This window comes from Bombina bombina, chromosome 1 (assembly GCF_027579735.1).
Source record: "Bombina bombina isolate aBomBom1 chromosome 1, aBomBom1.pri, whole genome shotgun sequence".
Lineage (NCBI taxonomy): Eukaryota > Metazoa > Chordata > Amphibia > Anura > Bombinatoridae > Bombina > Bombina bombina.
Window position 1 is genome coordinate 743,397,504 of NC_069499.1, and position 23,541 is coordinate 743,421,044.

Genomic DNA, 23,541 nt, shown 5'->3' on the forward strand with positions numbered 1-23,541 from the left:
TCAGGGGGGTAGTGTTAGGTTTATTTAAGGGGGGTTTGGGTTAGAGTAGGGGTATTTTTTACCACAATTGATATACAGTGGCACCACTGCGGCAGCCTTTTCTATAATTGTAGTGAGTCTGAAATCAAATTAATGTTTCTATGCTTATAGTGACTGAAAAGTTGGTGCTGTGCAGTTAAGTAATATATTATACCAAAAGAGAGGGAAAGACCTCTCTGCAAGACTGCACCTATAGCACTCTGTGCCTAGACTAATGATGGAGAAATTGGGAATTTTAAAATATAACTTTTATTAGATATATTAAAATAAAACCCTCAATTAAAAACACCCTGTAAGTAGAAGGCCTATTCCTTGATCTACTATCAGCCTTTGATGTGTTGTAGGTACTTAGAAGGAAATTGCTTAGGCAGGGAGTTATAAAATGTGACCACTTGTACAATAATAATTTAAATACTCCGTCTTGATATTTATGTGTCAAATGCACTTATATCTGAGTATCTAGATATATTATTAGATTGTGCTGGGTATTGGAATTAAATTCACTGCTAGTAATGTTCAATGAACTCCACAGTATATATCAGAAGTAATGTGAAAAGTTTCACTTTATTACTATCTGTTATTCCTGTTTATTCTTTTATTGAAGTATAGAGAGTTAAGATATTCAGAATAATCAGGTCTCACGTGACAGTTTATGATCTTGAGTTATTAGTTATATTAATGAAAATTGAGTATTTTCTTTATTCAACTTTTTCACAGTTGCTAGGTTTATTTATTACATTAAATTATTTACAACCTCTGTGTGATTCAGTTGACTCATTTGTATCAGAATATTCACAAGATCTATTTTTGTTTACTAGCTGGTTATATGTCTAAATATTAGTAATTCTGTGTTTGGTGTACATATTATTTTCCCATTGTTACAATACCACTTTCTCATATGGGATTCTTGTAGGATTGTATTATTGTATAATAGAAAGTATATATAAGACTTCTAATAAGTTCAATCCTAATAGTGATAATGTATCTTTTTCAGTAACAGTGTATAATATAGTTCTTACACCTAATGACTCAGTCAATCTCAGTGTATTTTAATCTTGATGGATGTTGTAACACAAAGATGTATCAGCTGTTACATTTGAATATTTATACTTAAAAGGTGGGGGAATTCACTTAACTTGTGAGTGCATAGCTACAGTATTATGCAGCTATGTGTATAGCTATTGTGGTAGAAAGTTCTGTTTGCCTGCTTGGCTGTAATATTGAGTGTATCCTTCCTTACAATAATTCCGTTTCTTATGTGACTCAGTGTCACACTAATAGTGCAACATGGTGCTTGGTGTACACTACTATAGGATCAGATACAAACTTGTAGAAATATTATCTGTAAAGTTAAAGTTATCAACTACTGCAGCAAACATTAAATAATTCCCCCGGTAAGATAAATTCTATATCACTGAGTACTGCTATATTTACAATTCCCCCAAAGCGGTATCAATGGGTTGCCTACTAATAAGTAGCTTAGTGCTAGTGACTCTCTGTCAGTTCCAGTAGCATGTGGTCATAATTATAACTAAGTTGTACGATTCGAGTAATAACTGTTAGTTATATATATAGAAAACTCGATGCGTTTGTATCAATTGTTCCCGCCTAAACAGGCCGACTACTACAGGTAATTTTTTAAAAATTATATAGAGCTCCCATCTGCTCTATAACCCCCTGACCGGTTTCGCCCGTATCGGGCTTTTTCAAAGGCGGCGCGCCGCCGGAAGTTTTGAAATATACGTGGGTTGAGGACCCGGTCCCAATATCAGCTCCTTTTGTGATTGGACAATCTGGCTGTCACTCTTAGCGGTTAGCCAGTTAGCGCTTCCCTATGTTATAGATAGTGATAAGAGTTTAGCCATCGCAGGACTCCATTAAGTATTATCAGTTCTAAATTAAAGGTATAAAGGAAGACATCTGTTAGTTATAATAATTACGAATTTGATCATATATTCTAAGTTCATTCTTAGTATAGTAATATATTACATATTTCTTCACTTTAGGCTTAATGTGAATTATTGAGTCTTTTATCGTTATAAGTAAGCCTAAGTTAATGCCTTCAGATAGATTGGATATAAGGAGAAATAGAACGTAGTTTATGGACATTATATTGTAGTTTGATGTCATATAATCCTGTTATTTATTGTATATTGATGGAATATATACATTTTACTACACCTGTTATGAATGTATTCTATTTTTACATTAAGGATTTTGAAGTTGATTTAGTACCTATGTTGTTGTTATACTAAATGTTGAGTGTACTAGTTAATAATAGACTGGTCTCTTTTGTTTATTATTATTGTCAAGTTGTCCCTACTACTAATTTTAGTTAATGAACCAACTTTGTGTTGGGTCTTTTAAGTAGTTGTATATCTTGAATTGAACTAATTTATAGCTGAAAATTTATTATTATTAGTGTTTTAGATTAAAATTAAAATTAATCAAGTGCTACATTGTGTGATATATTGAATATCATATTAGACGTAATAAAACATAAGTGAAAGTGCTGAATTTGTGTGCTGTGTTTTCAGTGTGTGCAGAACTACTGTATGTTGAGGGTCTAAGTGCTCACAAAAAGGGGGTGGATTGAGTGTAGTGAGGGAAAATAAATAAATAAAAATAAATATAAAGTTGAAGGAATTTTAAAAGAATAGTCTGGGTGGTGTTTTCTTGTGTGGTTAGTTGTGGTAGTGTCTCACTGTTACAGGGGGGTGGTGTCAAAGGGGGTGATGAGTGTGACATACGTTGTGCCACCTGTTTGGTTAGTTTATCTCTAATCAAGTGATAGGGATTGAGTTCAAGTTCAAATTATACATATTGGTATTGTTTTGCAGAGTTAGCAGAAATTTGGAACTGGTATTCTTTTTCTAACTCACATCTATTATACTTGTGTTAGAGTGTGTTAGGATAGAGTTATTATTTCTCGAATTTTGTTGTTTCCAGGTATTGTATATACGTTCTTATTTAATTTGTTTCATCATTTCTAACTTTTAAGATGTACATAAAAGTTATTATTTTCGTTCATACCATGGGGTTGAACACTATTAAGAAGGTAGATCCATCTGCTCTCTCTTTTTAATAGTTTAGTTTCAAGGTTTCCTCCTCTGATACCCAATCTGATTCTTTCTATGCCTTTGCATAGTAATTCTTCAGCATTGGCTTTATGGTATTGCAGGAAATGGTGTGCGACACTTGTAAGAGTTTTGTCATCTTTTTTGTCTTTCTCAGCATTTCTGATGTTGCGTAAATGTTCCATGATTCTCACTCTTAATTTTCGTGTCGTCATACCTATGTAGAATTTTTCACATTTACATATGAGTAAGTATATCACTCCCTCTGTTTGGCAACTGATATAATCTCTGATGGCGTGTTTGTTTTTGAATCGATCTATTACATGATCCGATTTTATTACATATTTACATGTACTGCAGTTGCCACATTTATGTGATCCTGGTGCCAATGCTGTTCTGGTTTTGTGTCTTTGTAGATGGCTGCTTGTTATCATATCCTTGATGTTAAGTGTGCGTTTATATGAGATGGAGGGTCTGGTTCCTATAATATCTTTTAATGTAGGATCGGATTTCAAAATGTACCAATGTTTGTTCAAAATTTCATTAACCACTTTACTTTGAGAGTTGTATGTTGTTATAAGTCTTGGAATGTCATTTCCAAGTCTGTGTTTTTTCTTCAAAAGTTCTTGTCTGTTGGTTTCTTCTGCTCTGTATTTAGCTTTTTTAATTGTTCTCTTGCTATACCCTCTCTCCAATAACCTACTTTCCAATTCTTGAGCACGTATTTTAAACGTTTCTAAATCAGAACAATTTCTCCTGATTCTCAGGAATTCCCCTGTGGGGAGACTTTTCACAGTATTACTTGCATGTGCGCTGCTATTGTGAAGTAAACTGTTAGTTGCCGTTGTTTTTCTGAAAAGATCGGTTTTTATGTTTCCTTCCACATCCTTGATTATCGTTAGGTCGTTAACTCATCAAACTAACTCATGAAGCGAGTCAAGAAAGTATTAACTTTGTCGACCTAACGATAATCAAGGATGTGGAAGGAAACATAAAAACCGATCTTTTCAGAAAAACAACGGCAACTAACAGTTTACTTCACAATAGCAGCGCACATGCAAGTAATACTGTGAAAAGTCTCCCCACAGGGGAATTCCTGAGAATCAGGAGAAATTGTTCTGATTTAGAAACGTTTAAAATACGTGCTCAAGAATTGGAAAGTAGGTTATTGGAGAGAGGGTATAGCAAGAGAACAATTAAAAAAGCTAAATACAGAGCAGAAGAAACCAACAGACAAGAACTTTTGAAGAAAAAACACAGACTTGGAAATGACATTCCAAGACTTATAACAACATACAACTCTCAAAGTAAAGTGGTTAATGAAATTTTGAACAAACATTGGTACATTTTGAAATCCGATCCTACATTAAAAGATATTATAGGAACCAGACCCTCCATCTCATATAAACGCACACGTAACATCAAGGATATGATAACAAGCAGCCATCTACAAAGACACAAAACCAGAACAGCATTGGCACCAGGATCACATAAATGTGGCAACTGCAGTACATGTAAATATGTAATAAAATCGGATCATGTAATAGATCGATTCAAAAACAAACACGCCATCAGAGATTATATCAGTTGCCAAACAGAGGGAGTGATATACTTACTCATATGTAAATGTGAAAAATTCTACATAGGTATGACGACACGAAAATTAAGAGTGAGAATCATGGAACATTTACGCAACATCAGAAATGCTGAGAAAGACAAAAAAGATGACAAAACTCTTACAAGTGTCGCACACCATTTCCTGCAATACCATAAAGCCAATGCTGAAAAATTACTATGCAAAGGCATAGAAAGAATCAGATTGGGTATCAGAGGAGGAAACCTTGAAACTAAACTATTAAAAAGAGAGAGCAGATGGATCTACCTTCTTAATAGTGTTCAACCCCATGGTATGAACGAAAATAATAACTTTTATGTACATCTTAAAAGTTAGAAATGATGAAACAAATTAAATAACATAATTTATGTAAGAACTTACCTGATAAATTCATTTCTTTCATACTAACAAGAGTCCATGAGCTAGTGACGTATGGGATATACATTCCTACCAGGAGGGGCAAAGTTTCCCAAACCTTAAAATGCCTATAAATACACCCCTCACCACACCCACAAATCAGTTTAACGAATAGCCAAGAAGTGGGGTGATAAGAAAAAAAGTGCGAAGCATATAAAATAAGGAATTGGAATAATTGTGCTTTATACAAAAAAATCATAACCACCACAAAAAAGGGTGGGCCTCATGGACTCTTGTTAATATGAAAGAAATGAATTTATCAGGTAAGTTCTTACATAAATTATGTTTTCTTTCATGTAATTAACAAGAGTCCATGAGCTAGTGACGTATGGGATAATGACTACCCAAGATGTGGATCTTTCCACACAAGAGTCACTAGAGAGGGAGGGATAAAATAAAGACAGCCAATTCCTGCTGAAAATAATCCACACCCAAAATAAAGTTTAACAAAAAACATAAGCAGAAGATTCAAACTGAAACCGCTGCCTGAAGAACTTTTCTACCAAAAACTGCTTCAGAAGAAGAAAATACATCAAAATGGTAGAATTTAGTAAAAGTATGCAAAGAGGACCAAGTTGCTGCTTTGCAGATCTGGTCAACCGAAGCTTCATTCCTAAACGCCCAGGAAGTAGATACTGACCTAGTAGAATGAGCTGTAATTCTCTGAGGCGGAATTTTACCCGACTCAACATAGGCAAGATGAATTAAAGATTTCAACCAAGATGCCAAAGAAATGGCAGAAGCTTTCTGGCCTTTCCTAGAACCGGAAAAGATAACAAATAGACTAGAAGTCTTACAGAAAGATTTCGTAGCTTCAACACAATATTTCAAAGCTCTAACAACATCCAAAGAATGCAACGATTTCTCCTTAGAATTCTTAGGATTAGGACATAATGAAGGAACCACAATTTCTCTACTAATGTTGTTGGAATTCACAACTTTAGGTAAAATTCAAAAGAAGTTCGCAACACCGCCTTATCCTGATGAAGAATCAGAAAAGGAGACTCACAAGAAAGAGCAGATAATTCAGAAACTCTTCTGGCAGAAGAGATGGCCAAAAGGAACAAAACTTTCCAAGAAAGTAATTTAATATCCAATGAATGCATAGGTTCAAATGGAGGAGCTTGAAGAGCCCCCAGAACCAAATTCAAACTCCAAGGAGGAGAAATTGACTTAATGACAGGCTTTATACGAACCAAAGCTTGTACAAAACAATGAATATCAGGAAGAATAGCAATCTTTCTGTGAAAAAGAACAGAAAGAGCAGAGATTTGACCTTTCAAGGAACTTGCGGACAAACCCTTATCTAAACCATCCTGAAGAAATTGTAATATTCTCGGTATTCTAAAAGAATGCCAAGAAAAATGATGAGAAAGACACCAAGAAATATAAGTCTTCCAGACTCTATAATATATCTCTCTGGATACAGATTTACGAGCCTGTAACATAGTATTAATCACAGAGTCAGAGAAACCTCTTTGACCAAGAATCAAGCGTTCAATCTCCATACCTTTAAATTTAAGGATTTCAGATCCTGATGGAAAAAAGGACCTTGAGACAAAAGGTCTGGTCTTAACGGAAGAGTCCACGGTTGGCAAGAGGCCATCCGGACAAGATCCGCATACCAAAACCTGTGAGGCCATGCCGGAGCTACCAGCAGAACAAACGAGCATTCCTTCAGAATCTTGGAGATTACTCTTGGAAGAAGAACTAGAGGCGGAAAGATATAGGCAGGATGATACTTCCAAGGAAGTGAAAATGCATCCACTGCCTCCGCCTGAGGATCCCGGGATCTGGACAGATACCTGGGAAGTTTCTTGTTTAGATGAGAAGCCATCAGATCTATTTCTGGAAGTTCCCACATTTGAACAATCTGAAGAAATACCTCTGGGTGAAGAGACCATTCGCCCGGATGCAACGTTTGGCGACTGAGATAATCCGCTTTCCAATTGTCCATACCTGGGATATAAACCGCAGAGATTAGACAGGAGCTGGATTCCGCCCAAACCAAAATTCGAGATACTTCTTTCATAGCCAGAGGACTGTGAGTCCCTCCTTGATGATTGATGTATGCCACAGTTGTGACATTGTCTTATCTGAAAACAATGAACAACTCTCTCTTCAGAAGAGGCCAAGACTGAAGAGCTCTGAAAATTGCACGGAGTTCCAAAATATTGATCGGAAATCTCACCTCCTGAGATTCCCAAACCCCTTGTGCCGTCAGATACCCCCACACAGCTCCCCAACCTGTAAGACTTGTATCTGTTGAGATTATAGTCCAGGTCGGAAGAACAAAGAAGCCCCCTGAACCAAACGATGGTGATCTGTCCACCATGTCAGAGAGTGTCGTAAAATCGGTTTAAAGATATTAATTGAGATATCTTTGAGTAGTCCCTGCACCATTGGTTCAGCATACAGAGCTGAAGAGGTCGCATGTGAAAACGAGCAAAGGAGATCGCATCTGATGCGGCAGTCCTAAGACCCAACATTTCCACGCATAAGGCTACCAAAGGGAATGATTGTGACTGAAGGTTTTGACAAGCTGATATCAATGTTAAATTTCTCTTGTCTGACAAGGACAGAGTCATAGACACTGAATTTATCTAGAAACCTAAAAAGGTTACCCTTGTCTGAGGAATCAATGAACTGATTGGTAAATTGATCCTCCAACCATGAACTGATTGAAACAACACAAGTCGATTCGTATGAGATTCTTCGAAAATGAGAAGACTGAGCAAGTACCAAGATATCGTCCAAATAAGGAAATACCAAAACCCTATTCTCTGATTACAGAAAGAAGGGCACCGAGAACCTTTGAAAAAAATTCTTGGAACTGAGGCTAGGCCAAACAGTAGAGCCACAAAACTGGTAATGCTTGTCTAAAAAGAGAATCTCAGACACTAAAAGTGATCTGGATGAATCGGAATATGCAGATACACATCCTGTAAATCTATTGTAGACATATAATGCCCTTGCTAAACAAAAGGCAGGATAGTCCTACAGTAACCATCTTGAATGTTGGTATCCTAACATAACGATTCAATAATGATAGATCCAGAACTGGTCTGAAGGAATTGACCTTCTCTGGTACAATGAAGAGATAAAATAAAACCCCAGCCCCTGTTCCAGAACTGGAACTGGCATAAATACTCCAGCCAACTCTAGATCTGAAACACATTTCAGAAATGCTGAGCCTTGCTGTGTCAACTGGGACACGGGAAAGAAAAGAATCTCTTAGCAGGAGGCCTTAACTTGAAGCCAATTCTGTACCTTTCTGAAACAATGTTTCTGAAACCAGAGATTAAGAACGGAATTGATCCAAATTTCTTTGAAGAAAACGTAATCTGCCCCATACCAGCTGAGCTGGAATAAGGGCCGCACCTTCATAGATACTTAGGAGCTGGCTATAGGTTTCTATAAGGCTTGGATATATTCCAAACTGGAAATAGTTTCCAAACTGATACCGCTCCTGAGGATGAAGGATCAGGCTTTTGTTCCTTGTTGTGAGGAAAGGAACGAAATGATTATTTACCCTGGAAAGAAAGGGAAAGCAAAGTTGACTTAGAAGACATGTCAGCATTCCAAGTTTAATCCATAAAGCTTTTCTAGCTAAAATAGCTAGAGACATATACCTGACATCAACTCTAATGATATCAAAAGATGGTATCACCAATAAAATTATTAGCATGTTATAGAAAAATAATAATGCTATAAAATTATGATCTGTTACTTGTTGCGCTAAAGCTTCTAACCAAAAAGTTGAAGCTGCAGCAACATCCGCTAAAAATATAGCAGGTCTAAGAAGATTACCTGAACATAAGTAAGCTTTTCTTAGAAAGGATTCAATATTCCTATCTAAAGGATTCTTAAATGAAGTACTATCTGCCATAGGAATAGTAGTACATTAGCAGGAGTAGAGACAGCCCCATAACCTTAGGGATTTTTGTCCCAAAAAACTCTAATCTGTCAGATGGCACAGGATATAATTTGCTTAAACGTCTAGAAGGAGTAAATAAATTACCCAAATTATTCCATTCCCTGGAAATTACTTCAGAAATAGCATCAGGGAGATAAAACACTTCTGGAATAACTACAGGAGATTTAAAAACCTTATTTAAACGTTTACATTTAGTATCAAGAGGACCAGAATCCTCTATTTCTAATGCAAATAACACTTCTTTAAGTAAAGAACGAATAAATTCCATCTTGAACAAATACAAAGATTTATCAGCATCAACCTCTGAGACAGAAACCTCTGAACCAGAAGAACCATTATCAGTATCAGAATGATGATGTTCATTTAAAAATTCATCTGAAAAAAGAGAAGTTTTAAAAGACTTTTATGTATACTAGAAGGAGAAATAACAGACATAGCCTTCTTAATGGATTTAAAAAAATAAAATCTCTTATGTTATCAGGAACACTCTGAAAATTAAATGTTGACGGACAGCAACAGGTAATGTAACAGTACTAAAGGAAATTTTATCTGCATTAATAAGTTTGACATGACATGCAATACAAATAACAGCTGGAGAAACAGATACCAAAAGTTTATAGCAGACTTAGCTTGGTAGCTCCAGCACTGTGCAGTGATTTTCCTGTAGTATCTTCTGACTCAGTTGCAACGTGGAACATCTTGCAATATGTAAAAGAAAAAAACAACATATAAAGCAAAATTGATCAAATTCCTTAAATGACAGTTTCAGGAATGGGAAAAAAATGCCAGTGAACAAGCTTCTAGCAACCAGAAGCAATAAATAATGAGACTTAAATAATGTGGAGACAAAAATGACGCCCATATTTTTTTAGCGCCAAAAAAGACGCCCACATTATTTGGCGCCTAAATGCTTTTGGCGCCAAAAATGACGCCACATCCGGAACGCCGACATCTTTGACGCAAAATAACGTCAAAAAATGACGCAACTTCCGGCGACACGTATGACGCCGGAAACGGAAAAGAATTTTTGCGCCAAAAAAGTCCGCGCCAAGAATGACGCAATAAAATGAAGCATTTTCAGCCCCCGCGAGCCTAACAGCCCACAGGGAAAAAAGTCAAATTTTTGAGGTAAGAAAAAATATGATAATTCAATGCATAATCCCAAATATGAAACTGACTGTCTGGAAATAAGGAAAGTTGAACATTCTGAGTCAAGGCAAATAAATGTTTGAATACATATATTTAGAACTTTATAAATAAAGTGCCCAACCATAGCTTAGAGTGTCACAGAAAATAAGACTTACTTACCCCAGGACACTCATCTACATGTTTGTAGAAAGCCAAACCAGTACTGAAACGAGAATCAGTAGAGGAAATGGTAAATATAAGAGTATATCGTCGATCTGAAAAGGGAGGTAAGAGATGAATCTCTACGACCGATAACAGAGAACCTTATGAAATAGACCCCGTAGAAGGAGATCACTGCATTCAATAGGCAATACTCTCCTCACATCCCTCTGACATTCAATGCACGCTGAGAGGAAAACCGGGCTCCAACTTGCTGCGGAGCGCATATCAACGTAGAATCTAGCACAAACTTACTTCACCACCTCCCTTGGAGGCAAAGTTTGTAAAACTGATTTGTGGGTGTGGTGAGGGGTGTATTTATAGGCATTTTAAGGTTTGGGAAACTTTGCCCCTCCTGGTAGGAATGTATATTCCATACGTCACTAGCTCATGGACTCTTGTTAATTACATGAAAGAAAAGAACGTATATACAATACCTGGAAACAACAAAATTCGAGAAATAATAACTCTATCCTAACACACTCTAACACAAGTATAATAGATGTGAGTTAGAAAAAGAATACCAGTTCCAAATTTCTGCTAACTCTGCAAAACAATACCAATATGTATAATTTGAACTTGAACTCAATCCCTATCACTTGATTAGAGATAAACTAACCAAACAGGTGGCACAACGTATAAGTCACACTCATCACCCCCTTTGACACCACCCCCCTGTAACAGTGAGACACTACCACAACTAACCACACAAGAAAACACCACCCAGACTATTCTTTTAAAATTCCTTCAACTTTATATTTATTTTTATTTATTTATTTTCCCTCACTACACTCAATCCACCCCCTTTTTGTGAGCACTTAGACCCTCAACATACAGTAGTTCTGCACACACTGAAAACACAGCACACAAATTCAGCACTTTCACTTATGTTTTATTACGTCTAATATGATATTCAATATATCACACAATGTAGCACTTGATTAATTTTAATTTTAATCTAAAACACTAATAATAATAAATTTTCAGCTATAAATTAGTTCAATTCAAGATATACAACTACTTAAAAGACCCAACACAAAGTTGGTTCATTAACTAAAATTAATAGTAGGGACAACTTGACAATAATAATAAACAAAAGAGACCAGTCTATTATTAACTAGTACACTCAACATTTAGTATAACAACAACATAGGTACTAAATCAACTTCAAAATCCTTAATGTAAAAATAGAATACATTCATAACAGGTGTAGTAAAATGTATATATTCCATCAATATACAATAAATAACAGGATTATATGACATCAAACTACAATATAATGTCCATAAACTACGTTCTATTTCTCCTTATATCCAATCTATCTGAAGGCATTAACTTAGGCTTACTTATAACGATAAAAGACTCAATAATTCACATTAAGCCTAAAGTGAAGAAATATGTAATATATTACTATACTAAGAATGAACTTAGAATATATGATCAAATTCGTAATTATTATAACTAACAGATGTCTTCCTTTATACCTTTAATTTAGAACTGATAATACTTAATGGAGTCCTGCGATGGCTAAACTCTTATCACTATCTATAACATAGGGAAGCGCTAACTGGCTAACCGCTAAGAGTGACAGCCAGATTGTCCAATCACAAAAGGAGCTGATATTGGGACCGGGTCCTCAACCCACGTATATTTCAAAACTTCCGGCGGCGCGCCGCCTTTGAAAAAGCCCGATACGGGCGAAACCGGTCAGGGGGTTATAGAGCAGATGGGAGCTCTATATAATTTTTAAAAAATTACCTGTAGTAGTCGGCCTGTTTAGGCGGGAACAATTGATACAAACGCATCGAGTTTTCTATATATATAACTAACAGTTATTACTCGAATCGTACAACTTAGTTATAATTATGACCACATGCTACTGGAACTGACAGAGAGTCACTAGCACTAAGCTACTTATTAGTAGGCAACCCATTGATACCGCTTTGGGGGAATTGTAAATATAGCAGTACTCAGTGATATAGAATTTATCTTACCGGGGGAATTATTTAATGTTTGCTGCAGTAGTTGATAACTTTAACTTTACAGATAATATTTCTACAAGTTTGTATCTGATCCTATAGTAGTGTACACCAAGCACCATGTTGCACTATGAGTCACATAAGAAACGGAATTATTGTAAGGAAGGATACACTCAATATTACAGCCAAGCAGGCAAACATAACTTTCTACCACAATAGCTATACACATAGCTGCATAATACTGTAGCTATGCACTCACAAGTTAAGTGAATTCCCCCACCTTTTAAGTATAAATATTCAAATGTAACAGCTGATACATCTTTGTGTTACAACATCCATCAAGATTAAAATACACTGAGATTGACTGAGTCTTTAGGTGTAAGAACTATATTATACACTGTTACTGAAAAAGATACCTTATCACTATTAGGATTGAACTTATTAGAAGTCTTATATATACTTTCTATTATACAATAATACAATCCTACAAGAATCCCATATGAGAAAGTGGTATCGTAACAATGAGAAAATAATATGTACACCAAACACAGAATTACTAATATTTAGACGTATAACCAGCTAGTAAACAAAAATAGATCTTGTGAATATTCTGATACAAATGAGTCAACTGAATCACACAGAGGTTGTAAATAATTTAATGTAATAAATAAACCTAGCAACTGTGAAAAAGTTGAATAAAGAAAATACTCAATTTTCATTAATATAACTAATAACTCAAGATCATAAACTGTCACGTGAGACCTGATTATTCTGAATATCTTAACTCTCTATACTTCAATAAAAGAATAAACAGGAATAACAGATAGTAATAAAGTGAAACTTTTCACATTACTTCTGATATATACTGTGGAGTTCATTGAACATTACTAGCAGTGAATTTAATTCCAATACCCAGCACAATCTAATAATATATCTAGATACTCAGATATAAGTGCATTTGACACATAAATATCAAGACGGAGTATTTAAATTATTATTGTACAAGTGGTCACATTTTATAAGTCCCTGCCTAAGCAATTTCCTTCTAAGTACCTACAACACATCAAAGGCTGATAGTAGATCAAGGAATAGGCCTTCTACTTACAGGGTGTTTTTAATTGAGGGTTTTATTTTAATATATCTAATAAAAGTTATATTTTAAAATTCCCAATTTCTCCATCATTAGTCCAGGCACAGAGTGCTATAGGTGCAGTCTTGCAGAGAGGTCTTTCCCTCTCTTTTGGTATAATAGAGTAGGGGTATGTTGGTGGTGGGTTGTAATGTGGGGGGGGTATTGTGTTTTTTTTTACAGGCAAAAGAGCTATTTTCTTTGGGGCATGCCCCGCAAAAGGCCCTTCGAGGGTTGGTAAGGTAATAGAGCTGTTAACTTTTGTAATTTAGTATAGGGTAGGGCATTTTTTTTTATTTTGGGGGGCTTTGTTATTTTATTAGGGGGCTTAGATTAGGTGTAATTAGTTTAAAATTCTTGTAATATTTTTTTATTTTTTGTAATTTAGTGTTTGTTTTTTTTTGTAATTTAGTGGGGTTTTTTTGTACTTTAGTTTATTTAATTGTAGATAATTGTAGGTACTTGTAGTTAATTTATTTAATGATAGTGTAGTGTTAGGTTTAATTGTAACTTAGGTTAGGATTTATTTTACAGGTAATTTTGTAATTATTTTAACTAGGTAGCTATTAATTAGTCAATAACTATTTAATAGCTATTGTACCTAGTTAAAATAAATACAAAGTTGCCTGTAAAATAAATATAAATGCTAAAATAGCTACAATGTAACTATCCTATATTATAAAAGACAAGTGTTTGTCTGAAGCCGTCATGCGCAGTACAGACAAACACTTGGCCTTAGATTCTATTCTCGCGCACCTCGGCATAGCTGACAGCTGACAGATTGGGAGCGCTACACAGCATACAAGCAGCTGTGAGATAGGGAGCGCGAGCTACTCAACAGCTGTGAAGTCTGCTGCGTGAGAAGCGGCAACGCGCTCCCCAGACCTCACAGCTGTTTGTGGCCGACAGGAGCGTCGCGAGGGGCGTGGCCGGGCGCCGCGAGGGGCGTGGCCGGGCGGGTGTTGCAGCGATGGGGCGTGGCCGGGCGGGGTCCCGCGAAGACAGAGCCAGAGAGGGAGCAGGAGGGGGGGGCAGAGAGCCAAAGAGAAGGGGGGGCAGAGAGCCAAAGAGAAGGGGGGGGCAGAGAGCCAAAGAGAAGGGGGGGGGCAGAGAGCCAAAGAGAAGGGGGGGGGGCAGAGAGCCAAAGAGAAGGGGGGGGCAGAGAGCCAAAGAGAAGGGGAAGGGCAGAGAGCCAAAGAGAAGGGGGGGCAGAGAGCCAAAGAGAAGGGGGGGGGCAGAGAGCCAAAGAGAAGGGGGGGCAGAGAGCCAAAGAGAAGGGGGGGGGGCAGAGAGCCAAAGAGAAGGGGGGGGCAGAGAGCCAAAGAGAAGGGGGGTAGAGAGCCAAAGAGAAGGGGGGGCAGAGAGCCAAAGAGAAGGGGGGGGCAGAGAGCCAAAGAGAAGGGGGGGGGCAGAGAGCCAAAGAGAAGGGGGGGCAGAGAGCCAAAGAGAAGGGGGGGGCAGAGAGCCAAAGAGAAGGGGGGGCAGAGAGCCAAAGAGAAGGGGGGGGGCAGAGAGTCAAAGAGAAGGGGGGGGGGCAGAGAGCCAAAGAGAAGGGGGGGCAGAGAGCCAAAGAGAAGGGGGGACAGAGAGCCAAAGAGAAGGGGGGGGGCAGAGAGCCAAAGAGAAGGGGGGGGGGGCAGAGAGCCAAAGAGAAAGGGGGGGGGCAGAGAGCCAAAGAGAGGGGGGGGGCAGAGAGCCAAAGAGAAGGGGGGGGCAGAGAGCCAAAGAGAAGGGGGGAGCAGAGAGCCAAAGAGAAGGGGGGGGGCAGAGAGCCAAAGAGAAGGGGGGGGCAGAGAGCCAAAGAGAAGGGGGGGCAGAGAGCCAAAGAGAAGGGGGGGGCAGAGAGCCAAAGAGAAGGGGGGGCAGAGAGCCAAAGAGAAGGGGGGGGGCAGAGAGCCAAAGAGAAGGGGGGGGGGGCAGAGAGCCAAAGAGAAGGGGGGGCAGAGAACCAAAGAGAAGGGGGGGGGGGGCAGAGAGCCAAAGAGAAGGGGGGGCAGAGAGCCAAAGAGAAGGGGGGGGCAGAGAGTCAAAGAGAAGGGGGGGCAGAGAGCCAAAGAGAAGGCGGGGGGGCAGAGAGCCAAAGAGAAGGGGGGGGCAGAGAGCCAAAGAGAAGGGGGGGGCAGAGAGCCAAAGAGAAGGGGGGCAGAGAGCCAAAGAGAAGGGGGGGGGCAGAGAGCCAAAGAGAAGGGGGGGGGCAGAGAGCCAAAGAGAAGGGGGGGGGCAGAGAGCCAAAGAGAAGGGGGGGGCAGAGAGCCAAAGAGAAGGGGGGGGCAGAGAGCCAAAGAGAAGGGGGGGGGCAGAGAGCCAAAGAGAAGGGGGGGGGCAGAGAGCCAAAGAGAAGGGGGGGCAGAGAGCCAAAGAGAAGGGGGGGGCAGAGAGCCAAAGAGAAGGGGGGGCAGAGAGCCAAAGAGAAGGGGGGGCAGAGAGCCAAAGAGAAGGGGGGGGCAGAGAGCCAAAGAGAAGGGGGGGGCAGAGAGCCAAAGAGAAGGGGGGGGAGAGAGAGCCAAAGAGAAGGGGGGAGAGCCAAAGAGAAGGGGGGGAAGAGAGCCAAAGAGAAGGGGGGGAGAGCCAAAGAGAAGGGGGGGGAGCCAAAGAGGGGGGAGAGAGAGCCAAAGAGGGGGGAGAGAGAGCCAAAGAGGGGGGGGAGAGAGCCAAAGGGGGGGGGAGAGAGCTAAAGGGGGGAGAGCCAAAGAGGGGGGAGAGAGAGCCAAAGAGGGGGGGGAGAGAGCCAAAGGGGGGGGAGAGCTAAAGGGGGGAGAGCCAAAGAGGGGGGAGAGAGAGAGCCAAAGAGGAAAGAGAGCCAAAGAGAGAGACAAAGAGGGGGGAGAGAGAGCCAAAGAGGGGGGGGCAGAGCCAAAGAGTGGGGGGGAGAGCCAAAGAGGAGGGGAGAGAGCCAAAGAGGGGGGGAGAGCGCCAAAGAGGGGGGGAGAGAACAAAAGAGGGGGGAGAGAGCCAAAGAGGGGAGGGGAGATCAAAAGAGGGGGGGGGAGAGCCAAAGGGGAGGGGGGAGCCAAAGGGGAGGGGAGAGCCAAAGAGGGGGGAGAGAGAGAGCCAAAGAGGAGAGAGAGCCAAAGAGGGGGGAGAGAGAGCCAAAGAGGGGGGAGAGAGAGCCAAAGGGGGGGAGCCAAAGAGGGGAGAGAGAGAGCCAAAGAGGAGAGAGAGCAAAAGAGGGGAGAGAGCCAAAGAGGGGTGGGAGAGCCAAAGAGGGGGGGGAGCCAAAGAGGGGGGGAGAGCCAAAGGGGGGGGAGAGCCAAAGAGGGGGGAGAGAGAGCAAAAGAAAGGATGGAGAGAGCCAAAGAGGGGAGAGAGAAAGCAAAAGAGGGGAGAGAGAGAGCAAAAGAGGGGAGAGAGAGAACAAAGGAGAGGGGGAGAGAAAGCAAAAGAGAGGGGGGAAAGAAAGCAAAAGAGAGGGGGGAAGAGAGAGCAAAAAAAAGGGGGAGAGAGCAAGGGGTGGGACCGCTGTTCTGAAAAAAATGGCCCGTGTACACGGGCTTTAGTACTAGTTAGTTATATTGCAGCTATATTAGGGTTTATTTTACAGGTAAGTATTTAGTTTTAAATAGGATTCATTTATTTAATTAATGTAATGATAGTGTAGTGTTAGGTGTAATTGTAACTTAGGTTAGGATTTATTTTACAGGTAAATTTGTATTTATTTTAGCTAGGTAGTTATTAAATTTTTATTAACTATTTAATAACTATTGTACCTAGTTAAAATAAATACAAAGTTGCCTGTAAAATAAATATAAATGCTAAAATAGCTACAATGTAACTATTTGTTATATTGCAGCTATATTAGGGTTTATTTTACAGGTAAGTATTTAGTTTTAAATAGGATTCATTTATTTAACTATAGTAAATTTATTTAGTTTTATTTAAATTATATTTAAGTTAGGGGGTGTTAGTGTTAGGGTTAGACTTAGGTTTAGGGGTTAATAATCTTATTATAGCGGCGACGTTGGGGCGGGAGATTAGGGGTTAATAATTGTAGGTAGGTGGCGGCGATGTTAGGGAGGGCAGATTAGGGGTTAATAAAATGTATTATAGTGTTTGCGAGGCGGGAGTGCGGCGGTTTAGGGGTTAATATATTTATTATAGTGGCTGCGATTTGCGGTCGGCAGATTAGGGGTTAATACTTGTAGTTAGATTGCGGCGACATTGGGGGGGGCAGATTAGGGGTTAATAACTATAATGTAGGGGTCGGCGGTGTTAGGGACAGCAGATTAGGGGTTAATAGCTATAATGTAGGCGGCGATATTGGGTCGGCAGATTAGGGGTTAATACTTGTAGTTAGATTGCGGCGACGTTGGGGGGGGCAGATTAGGGGTTAATAACTATAATGTAGGGGTCGGCGGTGTTAGGGACAGCAGATTAGGGGTTAATAGCTATAATGTAGGCGGCAGCGATATCGGGTCGGCAGATTAGGGGTTAATACTTGTAGTTAGATTGCAGCGACGTTGGGGGGGGCAGATTAGGGGTTAATAACTATAATGTAGGGGTCGGCTATGTTAGGGACAGCAGATTAGGGGTTAATAGTTATAATGTAGGTTGCGGCGATATCCGATCGGCAGATTAGGGGTTAAATAATGTTATTATAGGGTTTGCGATGTGGGGGGGGGCCTCGGTTTAGTGGTTCATAGGTAGTTTATGGGTGTTAGTGACTTAGTGTACTAAATGGGTGTTAGTGTACTAAAACATACCGAATTTCGGAACCGAATAGAACCGAATTCAGCCGAATCCGAATAAATCATTTAAAAAATATAGCCAGAACACCTGATCCATACAGAAGATCTTCCCATGATCATCCATGCTTTGGTGACATCACATATGGACTACTGTGATGTACCCTATTATGGTCTCCCAAAAAAACTACTCCATCATCTTCAGTTGGTAAAAAATTCTCCATCAATGCTGCTAACTGGCTAGTCAGAATTTTGCCACGTGACACCATCCTCCACTCTCTGCACTAGCTGCCAATAAAATGGAGCATGCTATTCAAGATAGGCCTGCTATCCGACAAAGCTCTTTATGATCAGGGACCAAGCAACTTAAAATAATTACTGCTGCCCTATGTCCCAAATCATATGCTAAACGTGTCAAGAATTAACCAAAAATGTAGTTTCAAACTTTTAGCCATGCCACCCCATCTATATGGAACATTCTCTCCAGCACAGGGAAAGAAGTCACTTCTCTGGACATTTTTAAACAAAGAATCAAGACCTACCTGTTCACACAAGCCTTTTAGGAAAACCAGCGCTGCGGAATCTATAAATATTATAAATAATAATAATAATACAATCTGTAACTTCTAACCCTCTTATGTAAATGTTTCTTGTGTAAAGAGCTTTGAGTCCAACACAGAGAAAAGCACTAAATAATTTATTATAATATTATTAACATCCAATTTACTGCAATTGTTTTTCAACACTCAAACTAACCCCACCATTTGCCTTATTTGAAGAAGCCAATCTGGACTTTAGTCTGCAAACAGAAAGACTAGAAACTGTCATAAAGTTAGTGTACAGTACATTATTTTTCAGTTATTATCAGTAAAAGACAGTCATGGAAAGACATGTTGCAGGGTTAGGAGTTGCAGTTCCAGAAACTTTATTATGGAGGGGATAGACAGCGCAATTGCAGTTGTTCCACAGGTAGAGGCAGGCTGGGTGGAGACATAGTTACAGGTGTTCCATGGGCGGGGAGAAGGCGGAGTCACAGGTGTTCTGAGGGCAGAGCCAAGTGGTCCAGGGCTGTGGTTAGGCAGTTGTGGGATCCAGCCTGCCCCTTCCATCCCCAAACCTCCATTGAGGCATTAGGCTTAAAAAGTCTGCAAAATTAAAACAATTCTCATTTTTCAAAAGATAAACTACTTAAAAAGGGGGCAAAATAAATAATTAAAACCTCAAGGAATGTATTGTCCCTTTAAAGCAACAAGTCAGGGGTGTTCCCTTAGCATTATGTTTAGTCTTTCTTAGGACTTGTAATGTCTTTGTGACATATCTTCATATATTCCGACAGAGCATGTAATTTTAAGACACTTTTAAATTCACTTATATTTTCATTCTCTTCATATCCCTTGTTGAAAAAAGAACACGCACATATCCTCTTGTCTCTTGTGATTGGCTAACCATATGTCTTAATTTAGCTGCCAGTATTGCAATGTTGTTCCTTCAGCAAAGGATATCAAGAGAATGAAGCTAATTTGATAATAGGAGCAAATTTAAAAGTTGTTTAAAATTGAATGTTCTATCCAAATCAAGAAAGAACATTTTGGGATTTCATGTCTCTTTAAATGATCTCTCTATTTCCAACCCTTAACACATATTGGAACTCATGTGAGTATTTTATGCATGATCAGTTCCAGATGTTGGACAGGGCTACATTGTACAAATTTTCTTTTCCTCATTTCTGAAACCTATTTTGTACAGTCTTCTCATTAGTCACCAATTATCTTTTTACTCTTTTCCCTTCCCTGTGGACTATAAAAGTGAAATAATTAATTAAATAATGAATAATGAAAATAACTAATTTGGACATGTTCATTCATTTATCCTTACCAAACTGTAAAACTTGAAACATTTGTTTTTGCATTTTGTGCTTGTTAAAAAATGTATCTGATTATGTTGCTTCAAAGAAAATATATTGTGAATCACTATTCAAATATCATATTAAAAAAATAACACTTGCTTATTTCAATATTAATGTAGACTTGCTTATTTAAATATTAATCCATTCTAGATATGCATAGCAAGTGTCACAGAAAGAAACATTCCCAAAGGGAAGTTTTCCCCGCAATATATTGGGGTTGATCACACTCTATCAGCTTAGAGTGCATGATGGATTGTCCCCTATAAAACCCAGTCACGAAGGCGCAATCTTGTGTGAACATCTTCTATGCAGATAGTATATTGCGAGGGAGTAGGTTAGATATGTGCATGATCGAAAAATTCGTTTTGGTGCGGTTCAAATTGATTCGGATTTTTTCGAATTTCGGTTCGGATCGATTCGAATTCGGCAAAATTTGAATGAATTCGTTTCGGATTTATTCGGATTTGAAAAATTTCGGCTGAATTTGGTTCGATTCGTTTTGGTTCCGAAATTCAGAATTTTGGTATGTGTTAGGTGGGATATGCTGTGTATTAGACTAGTATTATGTACTGTATACCCATAGCAGAGTGATATAACCTAAAACCTAATATACTGTACAATACTAGTGTAATACACGGCCATTCGAATCTACCGAATAAAGTCAGTTGTTAAGAGCTTTATGGGCTAACACCGGAATATAAAGCTCTTAACTACAGTGCTACAAAATACACTAACACCCATAAACTACCTATGAACCACTAAACCGAGGCCCCACCCCATATCGCAAACACTATCATAAAATTATTTAACCCCTAATCTGCCAACCGGACACCGCCGCCACCTACATTATAGCTATGAACTCCTAATCTGCTGTCCCTAACATTGCCGACACCTACATTATAGTTATTAACCCCTAATCTGCCCCCCCCAACGTCGCTGCAACCTAACTACAAGTATTAACTCCTAATCTGCAGACCGGACATTGCCGCCACTATAATAAATGTATTAACCCCTAAACCGCCGCTCTCCCGCCTCGCAAACACTATAATAAATTTTATTAACCCCTAATCTGCCCCCCCAACGTCGCCGCAACCTAAGTACAAGTATTAACCCCTAATCTGCCGACCGGACCTCACCGCCACTATAATAAATGTATTAACCCCTAAACTGCCGCCCTCCCGCCTCGCAAACACTATAATAAATTTTATTAACCCCCAATCTGCCCCCCCCCCCCAACGTCGCTGCAACCTAACTACAAGTATTAACCCCAAATCTGCCGACCGGACCTCGCCACCACTATAATAAATGTATTAACCCCTAAAGCGCCGCACTCCTGCCTCGCAAACACTATAATAAATTTTATTAACCCCTAATCTGCCCCCCCCCAACGTCGCCACAACCTAACTACAAGTATTAACCCCTAATCTGCTGACCGGACATCGCCGCCATGATAATAAATGTATTAACCCCTAAACCGCTGCACTCCTGCCTTGCAAACACTATAATATATTTTATTAACCCTTAATCTGCCCTCCCTAACATCGCCGCCACCTACCTACAATAATTAACCCCTAATCTCCCGCCCCCAACGTCGCCGCTACTATAATAAAGTTATTAAACCCTAAGTCTAACCCTAACCCTAACACCCCCCTAACATAAATATAATTTAAATAAAACAAAATAAATGTACTATAATTAAATAAATTAAACCTATTTAAAACTAAATACTTACCTAGAAAATAAACCCTAATATAGCTACAATATATCTAATAGTTACAATATATCTAATAGTTACATTGTAGCTATTTTAGGATTTATATTTATTTTACAGGCAACTTTGTATTTATTTTAACTAGGTACAATAGTTATTAAATAGTTATTAACTATTTAATAGCTACCTAGTTAAAATAATTACAAAATTACCTGTAAAATAAATCCTAACCTAAGTTACAATTAAACCTAAACTACACTATCATTAAATAAATTAAATAAATTAACTACAAGTACCTATATGTCAAGGATCAAGTCCTATTCAAATATTAAAGTATGATTTGGATCAACAACTGCGGATCAGATGTTTTGTTTCACTCAGCACATAATCAACATATGTAAACGTTAATCAAAGGGGCTCAGAGTGAGTTAATGAACCATAGGTCTGTGAGGAGACTTGTAAATATTAGAATGGCTTCTTAATAAAATAAGTTAGCGCAAAATGAGGAGTATTAGTTACAGAGTATTACTTCTTAGAGAGTAAATGTTATAATGTTTCAATTCTGGCAAGATAGGTAAAGTCTGTTATCACCGCTATATTGCTTTAAGTATGCGATATAATATTTGGAAGAAACAGGTACCTTGCATATGGAAGTCCCAAATAATTCTCAGACTAACTTCCAGTACAGCAGAGCGGTCTTTACGGTGTGCCTGAATAGAAAGCAGCAAGTTGGATCTGCGCGTCCTTCCCGGAGAGCAGCTGTTAGGCGGTGATTGACAGCAGAGCTGAAACAGACTGTGGGCGGCGTGTGACGTCACTGTTGTGAACTCCGGAATGGAAACGGACTGATATTTTCTCCGGTATGCTGAGAAGGCTTGTGGAAGACTTTAAAGGTGTACTCCTCACTTAGAAGATGTGGTGGAGATTGAAAAAAAAGCTTGTAATATTTTAGAGTAGAATCACATCTTGAGAAGTAGGACTCAGGAGTTTGGCGGAATGCCAATTCTTGTGAGAAGTATCCTAGAAAGAGAAAAAAGGTTTCTTTGGTATAAGCAGAGGCTCAATTCGTAGGAGAGTTACCTGTATAGAAAACTCAATTACTAAGCACCTAGCTGATGTCAGGGAGGTGCTTAAATAGGCTAGAAAGAGACTGAAGTGTAAAGGTGGTATTGAAGAATATGAGACTTTAGCCATAAGGTGGTATAGCAATTCCTGACAGATTGCCCCCTTCAATCAAGCCATCCCACGGCTTGTAAACGAGGCCTATGAGGATTCCTGGAATGGAAGCAAGAGACTAATCTAGGTGCATTCACGAAATTGTGAGGTTCCCAAGTGTCTTCGTCTGGGGTATATCCTTTCCATCGGACTAGGTATTGTATCTGGCCTTTATATAAATGAGAATCCAAAATCTCTTTCACTTCATATACATTAGGGTCTGGGGTTTGAGCGTGAGGGGGTAGTAGTTGGGTACCAGATCTTTTAGCAGGTTTTAAAAGTGAAACATGGAAAGTTGGATGAATGGCTAGAGTGGTAGGAAGTTGTAGGGTAACAGCATTCTGATTAACGATACGTGTTATCTGAAACGGTCCTATGAAGAGACTGGCTAGTTTCTTACTAGGTGTTTGTAATTTTAAGTTCTTTGTGGACAGCCAAACCCAATCACCAATTTTATAATGAGGAGGTGACCTTCTTCTGAGATCGT

At 39.2% G+C, this 23,541-nt stretch overlaps 1 protein-coding gene and 1 long non-coding RNA gene across 2 annotated transcripts in view; both read right to left on the reverse strand.

The window, feature by feature from the left end:
* Nucleotides 1-23,541, reverse strand: part of GPC3 (glypican 3) — a 1,305,553-nt gene that overhangs the window by 1,147,915 nt on the left and 134,097 nt on the right. The window lies entirely within an intron of this gene.
* Nucleotides 18,905-22,572, reverse strand: LOC128645931 (uncharacterized). Its single transcript, XR_008400158.1, has 2 exons — nt 22,480-22,572; nt 18,905-19,367 (listed from the first exon to the last, which is right to left on the reverse strand). It is a non-coding gene; the product is annotated as an uncharacterized LOC128645931 (long non-coding RNA).